Here is a 10559-nt window from a genome sequence, read left to right as displayed (position 1 = left end):
ATCTTTGAGCACCCCTTGATATAAGAAGTAGGGGAAGGAGGGAGTTGACCATAAACTGCTTCATAGGGAGTCACTTTGGTGGTGGCGTAATAGTTGGTGTTATACTGCAATTCAACTAGAGGTAACCACTGCACCCAAAGATGTTGCTTTTCTAAAGTGAAACACCTAAGGTAGGTTTCCAGACATTTGTTGACTACTTCAGTTTGACCATCCCTTTCTAGATGATAAGAAGTACTGAGTTTTATTTGGGTACCTTGTAGCCTGAAGAGTTCCTGCCAAAAATTATTGGTGAAGAACGGGTCACGATCAGACACAATATAAGTGGGCATGCCATGCAATTCGAAGATTTGATCCACGAAAGGTTAAGTGACCAAAGTTGGTGTAAAAGGGTGGGGTAGGGCTAAAAAATGAGCATAATTAGAAATTTGGTCCACAACCACCATGATGACTGACTTGTTTCCTGACTTTGGAAGACCTGTAATGAAATCCATAGAAACCTCCGTCCATATTGATGTCGGGATGGGCAATGGTTGTAATGTGCCTAGTGCTTTGACTGTCTCCCCTTTGTGGCACTAACAGACATCACATTCCGCTACAAAAGTAAGAATGTACTTTTTCATGCCTGTCCAAAAAAAATGATCTTCTAGTGCGAGCATACGTCTTCTGAAAGCCTGAATGTCCTACAGTGGGGGATGAGTGCAACTCCGCAAAAATGTGGCTTTTGAGGGTGGATGTTGGTGATATTACAACTCTGTCCTTGTAGCGAAGAATCTCATCCTGCCACGAGTAGCCCTTGGTGGAATTTGGATCCGCTTGCAATTGAGTAATGAGTTGGGAGAGCCAGGGATGTGAAAACCATTCCCTGCGAGCCTCTTCAATCCATTCTGGAATGGGAAGGGAAATTTTGAGCAGGGTTCTTCCCTCCTAAAATTGGTGAGATAATGCATTTGCTACAATATTTTGGCACCCTTTCTTGTAAATGATCTCATAATCATATCTCAGCATTTTGGCAAGCCATTTGTTTTATTGTTGTGAGGATAGGCGTTGCTCCAAAAAATATTTAAGACTTTGATGGTCTATGCGGATTTGGAAATGTTTCCCCAATAAGTAAGGTCGCCAGGTATCTACTGCATGTAAGATGGCCATCATCTCCTTCTCATAGGTAGATTGTCCCAGATTCTTCCCACTTAGTTGTTGGCTTGCGAAGGCCAAGGTTTGACCTTCCTACATTAAGACCGCCCCAATACCCATACTTGAAGCATCACATTCAATGAAAAAGGATTTGGTGAGGTCGGGTAGTGCTAAGATTGGAGAGGAACACATGGCATTTTTGAGAGCTGTAAAGGCCTATTGTGCTTCATCATTCCAGAGGAATGAATTTTTCTTGAGGAGTTGAGTAAGGGGCTTTGCAATGTGACCATAATTGCGGACAAATTTTCGATAGTAGCCCGTGAGACCCAAAAATCCTCTTAGGTTCTTTAAGGTCTTAGATTGAGGCCAATCCTGCATTGCCTAGATCTTTTTGGGGTCCACCCTGACACCTTAAAGCTCCACAATGTGACCCAAATACTCAACTTCTTCCATGCCAAAAGAACACTTGGACATCTTAACAAATAATTTATGCTCACGGAGTAGTTGCAAGAGTAGATCCACCTACTGAAGATGTGTGGCCCAAGTGTGACTGTAGATGAGGATTTCATCGAAGAAAACAAGGACAAATTTTCTGAGATATGGTTTGAGTAGGTGGTTCATAAGGCTCTGAAAAGTAGATGGGGCATTACAAAGACCGAATGGCATGACCAGGAATTCATAATGGCCTTCATGAGTTTTGAAAGTAGTCTTTGGAATGTCGACATCTTTCATGCGAATTTGGTGGTAGCTTGAGCGAAGATCCAACTTAGTGAAGAATTGAGCCCCATTTAGTTCATCCAGCAAATCATCAACAACCGGGATGGGAAATTTATCTTTGACTGTCAACTTATTGAGGGCCTTGAAGTCTGGACACATATGCCATTCCCCATCTTTATTGAGCACCATGACCACTGGTGATGAATAAGGACTAATGTTGGGATGAATGACGCCTGCTTCTAAAAGTTCCTTGATTATTTTTTCTATTTCATTCTTTTGGGCGAACGGATATATATATGGGCACACATTTGGTGGTTGGGCCCTTGGGACCAAAGTGATGCTATGATCATGTTCCCCTCTCAAGGGTGGAAGCTCACGAGGCTTGTCATAAACTAGTAGATGGTTATTTAAAATTTGTTGCATCTCAGTATGAATCGGAAGAGAATTGGGTTCGAAGGTTTGGATGGAATTCAATTGAGCTATAACTCCATGATGGCCCTTTTTAAACAATTTTTCCATCCTATGTGAGCTGATGATAGAGGGAGCTCCTGCCTGGAGTCCGCAGAGGGTATGTGTGTGGTTGTTCTGCTTAAAGCTCATATATAACTCTGGGAAATCCATTGTGATTGGGCCAAGTGTACGAAGCCATTCAACATCGAGGACAATGTTGCACCCTCCCATGTGTATGGAAAACATGTGGGTCTTCAACTGATAATCCCCCATTTGATGTTTGACATTTTCACAGTGGCCGTCACATTTCATTGTTCCCCCATCCGCAATTTGGACTTGGAAGTTAGAAACTGCTTGTACAAAATAATGCACTGCTTTTGCGACTCTTTTATGGATAAAATTATGTGTACTTCCACTATCAATCAAGACTACTACTGGGCAATGATTAATAAAACCTCTAATTTTGAGAGTTTGAGGCAAAGAAATCCCTGCCAAAGCATGCAGCAAAAGAACTAGTTCTTCAGGGACATTGTCCTTCTGGTTGTCCTCTTCTTCCTCCTCAGGTTCCTCAAGTGGTGGGGCTTCCTTCGATGAGCTATGATCAGTAGCATAAATTTGAAAAAATTTGGGATCCTTGCATTTATGACCTGGGGAGTATTTTTCATCACAGTAGTAACATAATCCCTGCTTTCTTATTTCTGCCATTTCTGCAGGTGACACCTTTTGAACCTTAAGTGTTTGGGTAGTGCTGTGAGCCTGTGGGGGGCGACCCTTTGTGGTGAAATTTGGGCGAGTGGACTGGGGTGCTAATGCATATTCAACTTCATGAGCTACCTTGCAAGCCTCTAGCCATGTGGGAGGGTGGTGCAGTCGGACGTGAGCTTGTATGGCCTCTTTAAGACCACTGATAAAACATTCTATGTAGAACTCATCTTGTAGACCTAAAGTGCGGAAAGATAAGGCTTCAAAGGCTGTAATATATTCATCCACTATTCCAGTCTGTCTGAGCTTAGTGAGACGACCCAAAAAAGCAGAGTCATGGTCAAAGCTATCCATAAGAGATTTTTTTGACTGTGTCCCAAGTGAAGGGCCTTCCATAGCAACGTTGATGCCATTGCCACCATTGCCATCTTTCATTGTCAAAGTACATTCTCCCCACCATAAGCTAAGTGGCCTCATCCAAGATGTAATTTAGATTGAAATATTGCTCCATTTGTGCTATCCATGCTTCCGGGTGAGAGCCATCAAATTTATGCATATCTAGCTTGGGTGGTCGTGGATGAGATTGCTGGTGGGTGCCCCAGAGGTGAAGAGAGTGGCTAGACTCACCCTCACTGTGTTCATTGCCAATATATGCCTCCGTGCAGGCTTCTGCCTTGCCCATAGAGAGTGTTGTAGTTATTTTTGCCAGCTGGTCTTGGATGTCTTTCAAGGATGTTTCAAGTTTGTCGATCTTCTCATTGGCCATAGCTTGAGCTCTAGTTTATACTGTTATCACTCAGGTTGTCCTTAAGCTCCTTAAAGGATACGACCGAGGTAACCACAAACCAGTCTTTGGATTGCCGGTCCTAGCCTACCAGCAATCAGAGAGGGCTCTCTATTTAGGATTTAGCTTTGTTGATGATGATATTAGGCTAGCTATTGGATTCAAGGCGTTTTTTTTGAGTTTTGGTGGGAAGGAGAATGCTTTCAAGTAGAGAGGCAATGCATTATGTGATAAGTTTCAAACCATTGGGCATGGAGTCATGGAGTAGGACTGCTGGTGCATTTTCTTGGTCACAAGAGGAATGAGGAGCAAGGTAGTTTCTCATGAAACAAAATTTAAGCTTAAAATGATGGACTGAGGGCTAAGGAATGAGAGGCAACAAAGAATCTCTCACTCAGCTTAACAGGGGAAGATGAATGAGCTCTATCTAGGAGCAGTTAAGAATCCCTAGTTAACAGTTATTCATATGTGAAATAGATCAAACATGAGCCATAAAGGAATTCATGTATGTGACTAAATCAAGAGGAAAATATTAAGAAGTCACAAAAAATGAGCATAGAGTGCAGCTAAGAAAATTCTAAGCCAATCCTTTGTTCTGTGATTTGAGCATATATGAAATTGAAATAACAGAGGTAAGGAACACTTATTGATCCATCTTGCAGCACAAGAATTCCATCAATCACTCTTCGGAACCATTAGCAACACATCAAACAGTCCATTCTCCAAGCTTTCAGCAATCTTTGATTAAGTAAAACATATCAGTTAGAGAGTGGGTCTCTCTTGGAGTACACTGACCAACCAACCCTTTAAACAATACAGAGGGTGGTATAAATAGGGAAAATATCCAAAATTAATCTATTACAGCCGACCTAAATAGGTCCGAAAGAAAATGATTACTTTGATCTAATCTTATCTAGAAATAAATGCATGAAAATATCTTTGAGCTGCGCTGAGGGCAACTATATCAAACTGAGTTAATGTTTGTCCTGGGTGCCTCGGTGCAGTATTTATGTAATAACTGTGATTTGTCTTTTATCTCCACCTCTAACTTGGTTCTGCTGCTGTTCGGTGCCATTAATGTGCACTAATCCCGACCCTATAAGTTTTTAAATGGCCTTAACTGCTTTGCTGACTTTGATGGAGGTCTTTAATCTTCACCTGCTTTGATGTTGCTGAACCGAAACTCTTTGCCGCTTCATCTTTCCTCTAATACTCTTTGGCGTTGAACCTGGCCTCTTTAATGTCTTCTGAGTGGTTTAGACTGTCCCATCGACCTTTATGGTAGCTGTTCGGCCCTCTGTTGCTTTAAAAACTGTGTTTTTCCCTTTCTGAATGCTTCGCGAAGAAATCCTGGTCATTTTGCGCCTTTCGGGCATGCTGGAGGCCGAGTCATGAAGGGGCTTTCCATTTTGGCCTATTTCCCGTAGCCATGCACGATTAGCGGCGCTAGGCGCTAATCGCGCATGAAAAACTACCTCAGATTCTGATTCCGGGCTTCCTAGGCTGTGATTTGCGCCTTTCACACTTTTGGTGTTGACAAAATGGCTTGAAATGCATGAATTCCCTCATCGGGAGCGGGTGCTAAAAAAAAAAAAAAAACTGTAAAAAATGGCCATTTTCTTTAAAACAGACAAAAACCCAATTACACGCAAAAATCGCAAAAAACCTGGCGGGAGCAGTCACTATTCATTGGATTAAATCTGGGCCGTTGGATGCGGCATGGGCCGACCCAACGGCTGGCGCTATTTCGGCGGTTTGGCGGATCAGCGGTCTAACACATAAAACTTTGTGATGAGCGACATAGAGGGCGGGCCCGAAATCCTTTAACACTGCATTTTATAACGTTTCGGCTCCGCTGGTAGGAGCTTTATATATGGGAATGATGAGATAGAACCTGAGCCGTTGATCTGAGTGGAACAATAGACGGCTGCGATCACATCGGCGCTTTGCCATCGGGGATTATTGCGATAAGGCTTGCGATGGATAAAAAGCGGGTTTTGCGATAAAGTGAGTTTATAACAAGAACATTGATTTTTTGCGATAAAGCCATATAACGATAAACAACGGAGTTTTTATGAATAAGTGGGGGTTGCCGTAACAATGCATTCGATAGCGATATCGCTTTCAAGTGCGATAGCAATATCGCATCGACGGATATGATCGGGGCACACATAAAAACAGAGCCAATATTGATCGCTGCCCCCTCCCGACTGCGATATCGCATCGGAGGGGGTTCCAAGGGAAACTTTTGAATTAGAGCAAGGTTTTTGCACAAAAATGGTAAGTTTTGTGAAGTCGGAGGGGTTTTCTTCATGGAAAGGAGGGCTTTTATGATTTGGCAAAGGGTCTTTATGGCCTTAGAATGATTTTTGGGTGTTTTAAGAGGTTTTAAAGGCATCGGAAGGGGTCCGAAAGACTGGAAGGATGGCTTTCATGCCTTGGAAAGAGTCCAAAAAGCATAAGAAGGTGGTTTGAGGGTGGAAATGAGGGTTCTTGCTGAGTTTCATATAATCTTAGCAATTCCCAAGTGTATTTATGGTTATTTTTCAGCCAAGGGGAGGGGATATGTATTTAGGGGAGCTATTAACATAGTTTTAGTAAGGGGGAGGAGAAACAGATAGGGATTTACATAATAGAGTTAGTAGTTAATATGGATGTGTGAAGAAAGCACTAAGTATGGAAATCTTAGGCTACAACAGGGAAATAGAACTTGTAGAAGAGATATCATCACTCTTAAGTAAAGCGAATCTCTACTTAGGAAAATGTTTATGAAATATGATGAAACTAAGAGGAATCAAGCAGATCTTGACCTCTTTGGGGAAGTTAGTGAATGATTTGGAGACAAGGAAGAATGGGGGGTTAGTCATGCCTCGCTTGAACTACTCCACGGGAAAATTGCTTGATACATGCGATCTGAAGTGAAATATCCCTTCGAAACACAAAAATTGATCACAAATCAACATTCTACAATCTCAAAACTACTTACCCAGCCTACTTACCTAACATTTCTTCTTCTTTTTTGCATGGGTGCACTTGGACTTGCAGACCTTGATTATCCTTTTTTCCTTTTGCTGCCCTCCTATCTAAATCTACACTTATAGCTTCCAGGGGCTCAGATTAAGCTGTTGAGCCCTCTTGTTTCTCTACCTATATATAAATCTGCCAAGATTAAGCTGTTTGGATAGATAATGATTCTCTATATTCTAAAATAGGAAATTGAAACCTAGGGAGGCCAAGATTAAGTTGTTTGGCCTTCCCTTAACTGAAAAACTCTTCAAAAATGGAATAACTCACCAAAATTTGGAATACAGTAGTGGCATTTAGACTGGCACACTTTCATGGCCTCTTCTTTGGGCTCCTTTGGAAATATGGAACCTTGCAGTATGAAAAGATGACATATTTGGCATGTAGGAATGTCAATCATGTAAAATGAACACCTATTGCAACAGGAGGCTAACATATACCATGCAACAACCCATTGTACTTGAAATTTGGAACCGCCTGATTTTTTTTTTGGCACTAACAATTGAATGGTACCACCTTGCTCAGCTCGTCATCCTGATTATTATGGGTTAAGTCACCAATAAGCGCCCCAAGGGGTCTTAGGCTTTTTTTTTTTTTTTTTTTTTTTTTTTTCTGAAAACTCCTAACGTTGCTTAGGAATATTACAGTAGCTGAATCCCTAAAATGTCAATGCTACCAAAGGTCATGTGAAAATCACGCCCCGGTATAGGAACCCACACAACAAATCAGACCTGGATGGTGGATTTGGTGGATCTGAGAGATCTGAATAGCTGATCAGATAGATCTGAATGATCAAACAGATTGTTGTTGCAGATTTGATGGATCTAATAGATCTGAATGGCTATTCTGTTAAATCTGAACTGTGGGACTGATTGCTGCTGGTGCTGCAAAACCCCACTTGCGAGATCTAATCTAGCAGAGACTATGCATGATCCAGAGATAGAAAAGGGAAATATGGTCTCGAGGAGTGTTAGGTGCTACAGATCACAATATACATAAGGGTTTGACAATTGTACTCAGCCCAATTTTTTAGGGCACTAACCAAGGAGGATCAACCGCACCCTTAGCCGTACAACTCGACTACCCTATCGTATGGGCGAGTAATCTCTCCGAGTGTTGTTCTCAGTGTACTGTAGTAGCAAGACGGCCGACGGTTTATGTATGGCGAGGTTTCAAGGGAGATAGGGGGCTTCCGATATACCATAGGGTACTTGGAAGACAATCAGTGCACGGTTTTTCTAATGCGTTACTACTTGAAGGGGTACCCATAGGGGTTAAAAGGGAGTCCAACAAGCGTGACCACCTCTTGTATTTCCTATGTGCATGCCTCCTCAAATCCGTAGGTTTATGCGCTCAACAATAGATCCCGTGGTTTAAAGACACTGGAACATGTCTCTAGCCAAAAAAAAATTTGCTAAAAAATGGAGATCCCACTGGCCCTAGAAAGCGCTCTGATACCACTTGTTATGCTCTTAACCTGCAAAACGATACAAGAAAACCAAATATGCACAGAAATATACCCAGAACATAGAATAGTGAGAAATAACAGCAAGTATTTTATTATTCAGAAAGAAATGTTCACTTGCCTCTTCGAGGGGGCAACCTCCAATAGAGCAGAGCTCGATTACAAAATAAGACATGATGCTCCTCGGAAGGAGTCTCTATCCTTTATATATGAATCATACATGCAATACCATGGAGCAACACCATGGTTCTTATTAATACCATCTATCTAATACCATGGCCCCATTTGTAACTAACTGTGGTCCCGTCATTAAATGCGGGTTAACCACTTACAATTATTAATATGGGCTTTATTGACTCTTTACTTAACTTTAACTATGAATCGATCCTACTACATAAATAAGGGGGTTAGGGTGGGACCCTAACAATTTGACCTTGATTATCAATGCTTGTATGATCATGACCATGGTTGAGATTGAATAACCACATTTAACTTTGGTCAACCATGGATGACTATAGGTGAACATGAATAACCACAATCATCAATGTTTTATTATAGAGGAAGATGGTTGACCATGGCTATCAATATTTAATTATTGATAAATATGGTTGACCATAGTTGAACATTATTGTGCTCGTATGAAAATTGAAGAGCTAGTTTGAACATGGTTGGCCATAGCAAAGCTAGTTTGGCAATCATTCAACTAGTTGGATCAGGATTGTCAACATGTAGCAATAGATGTATATGATGGACTATGTTGACTAAGGTTGAACATAGTTGACTATGTTGATTATGGTTGACTACGATTATATTATTATAAATATTATATTATCAAGTTAATATTATTAATTTATAAAACAATTATTATTAAAATAAATTTTTGAGTTATATATTTAAATTACAAAGTATGTTATATCATTAAAATAGGTCGTTAAATTTTTGTAGAAGTTAAATTACTATTTTTTCATTGCTTATTTATAATTATGTAATAAAATAATAAAGAAGGTTGATAAAATAAAGTACATGTTGGCATTGTTGTCATTGATGGAAAAAGCGCAACAGAGGCAAAGCAGTAGCAGCAAGGAGCAATGAAGCAGCAACAACAAGCATTGTGATCAAGGAAAAGAAGCAGAGGAAGACACACGTTGTTATAGATTTAAAGTAGCAAGAAAAGGAGCAGCCAACACAAGGAGCAACATACAAAGGATCAACTTGCACAAGGAGAAACAAGCAAAGGAGAAGCAAGCGAAGGAGCAGCACAAGAGCAGCAAGCAAGGGAGAAACACAAAGGAGTTGTGATATGCTTGGATAATGTTGAAAATATTGCGATATTGAAGAATTTGTTGTGATGTGAAATTGTTGATTGCTCTGAATTGTTGTGATGCAAAGGCAAGACTCCAAAGCAAAGGAAAAGATTGTTGTGATGCATTAATGATAAATATTGGTATTTGATGTAGGAATTAGGTTGATGCATTTAATGATTACATGTGGATGAAATTAATATTGGGTGGATTAGTTATTTTGTGTTCTAATATTCAGGATATGAAGAGTTTGGAAATGAATGAGTGGAAGGCAAAGAGTCAAGCCCATTCACTTCATATTCCTATGTGGGATACAAACAACCAAAAAAACTATCTTTATAAAAGATGTTATCTTGGAAGGTGTTGGAGAGGTTAGGGAATGGGAGAATGTGAGGGAGATGATTGAGCTATTATACATTAGTTACATGGAACTTATGAAGCTGATGTGAAAAAAAATTGAAGGGAAGAAGGTGCAGAAATGAAGATGGAGATATGTAGAAATTATGACTAGGTAAACCAGCACATTCTTATTTCATGTTTGCATTAAGATATGGCAGTGTCCTTTCAAGCAGTGGCTTGATAAACATCATGTTGGAGCCTGTTGAGGTAGGAGCCCCCTGTGGGTTGTAGCCTACAGAAAACATATGGGAGTTGGAGCTTCCTTGCATGTTGCAACTTGTGGAAAATTGAGGTAGCAACCTCTTGTAGGTTGGAACCTATAGATAATTAGATGTAATAAGGAGTAGGAGTTTGCCTTTGCATCACAAAAATAATAAAATCATGGTTTTATCCCTTTATGGGTTTCCACATATATTTGGTGTCAATATGTGCTATTATTATGTGTTGATAAGATGTTTTGTTTGCGTATTAAATGTTGTTCACATATTCAATCAGTTGGTCATAATTTGTTAAGTTGCTCATGTAATGGTGTAGTTAATGAGATTAATGAAAATAATCTTAATTTCCATGAATATACTAAATTGAT

The sequence above is a fragment of the Pinus tabuliformis genome, chromosome 4_1 (assembly GCF_031772625.1).
Source record: "Pinus tabuliformis cultivar Carrire ecotype Pingquan chromosome 4_1, CPIR1, whole genome shotgun sequence".
Lineage (NCBI taxonomy): Eukaryota > Viridiplantae > Streptophyta > Pinopsida > Pinales > Pinaceae > Pinus > Pinus tabuliformis.
Note: the sequence above shows the minus strand (reverse complement) of the source record.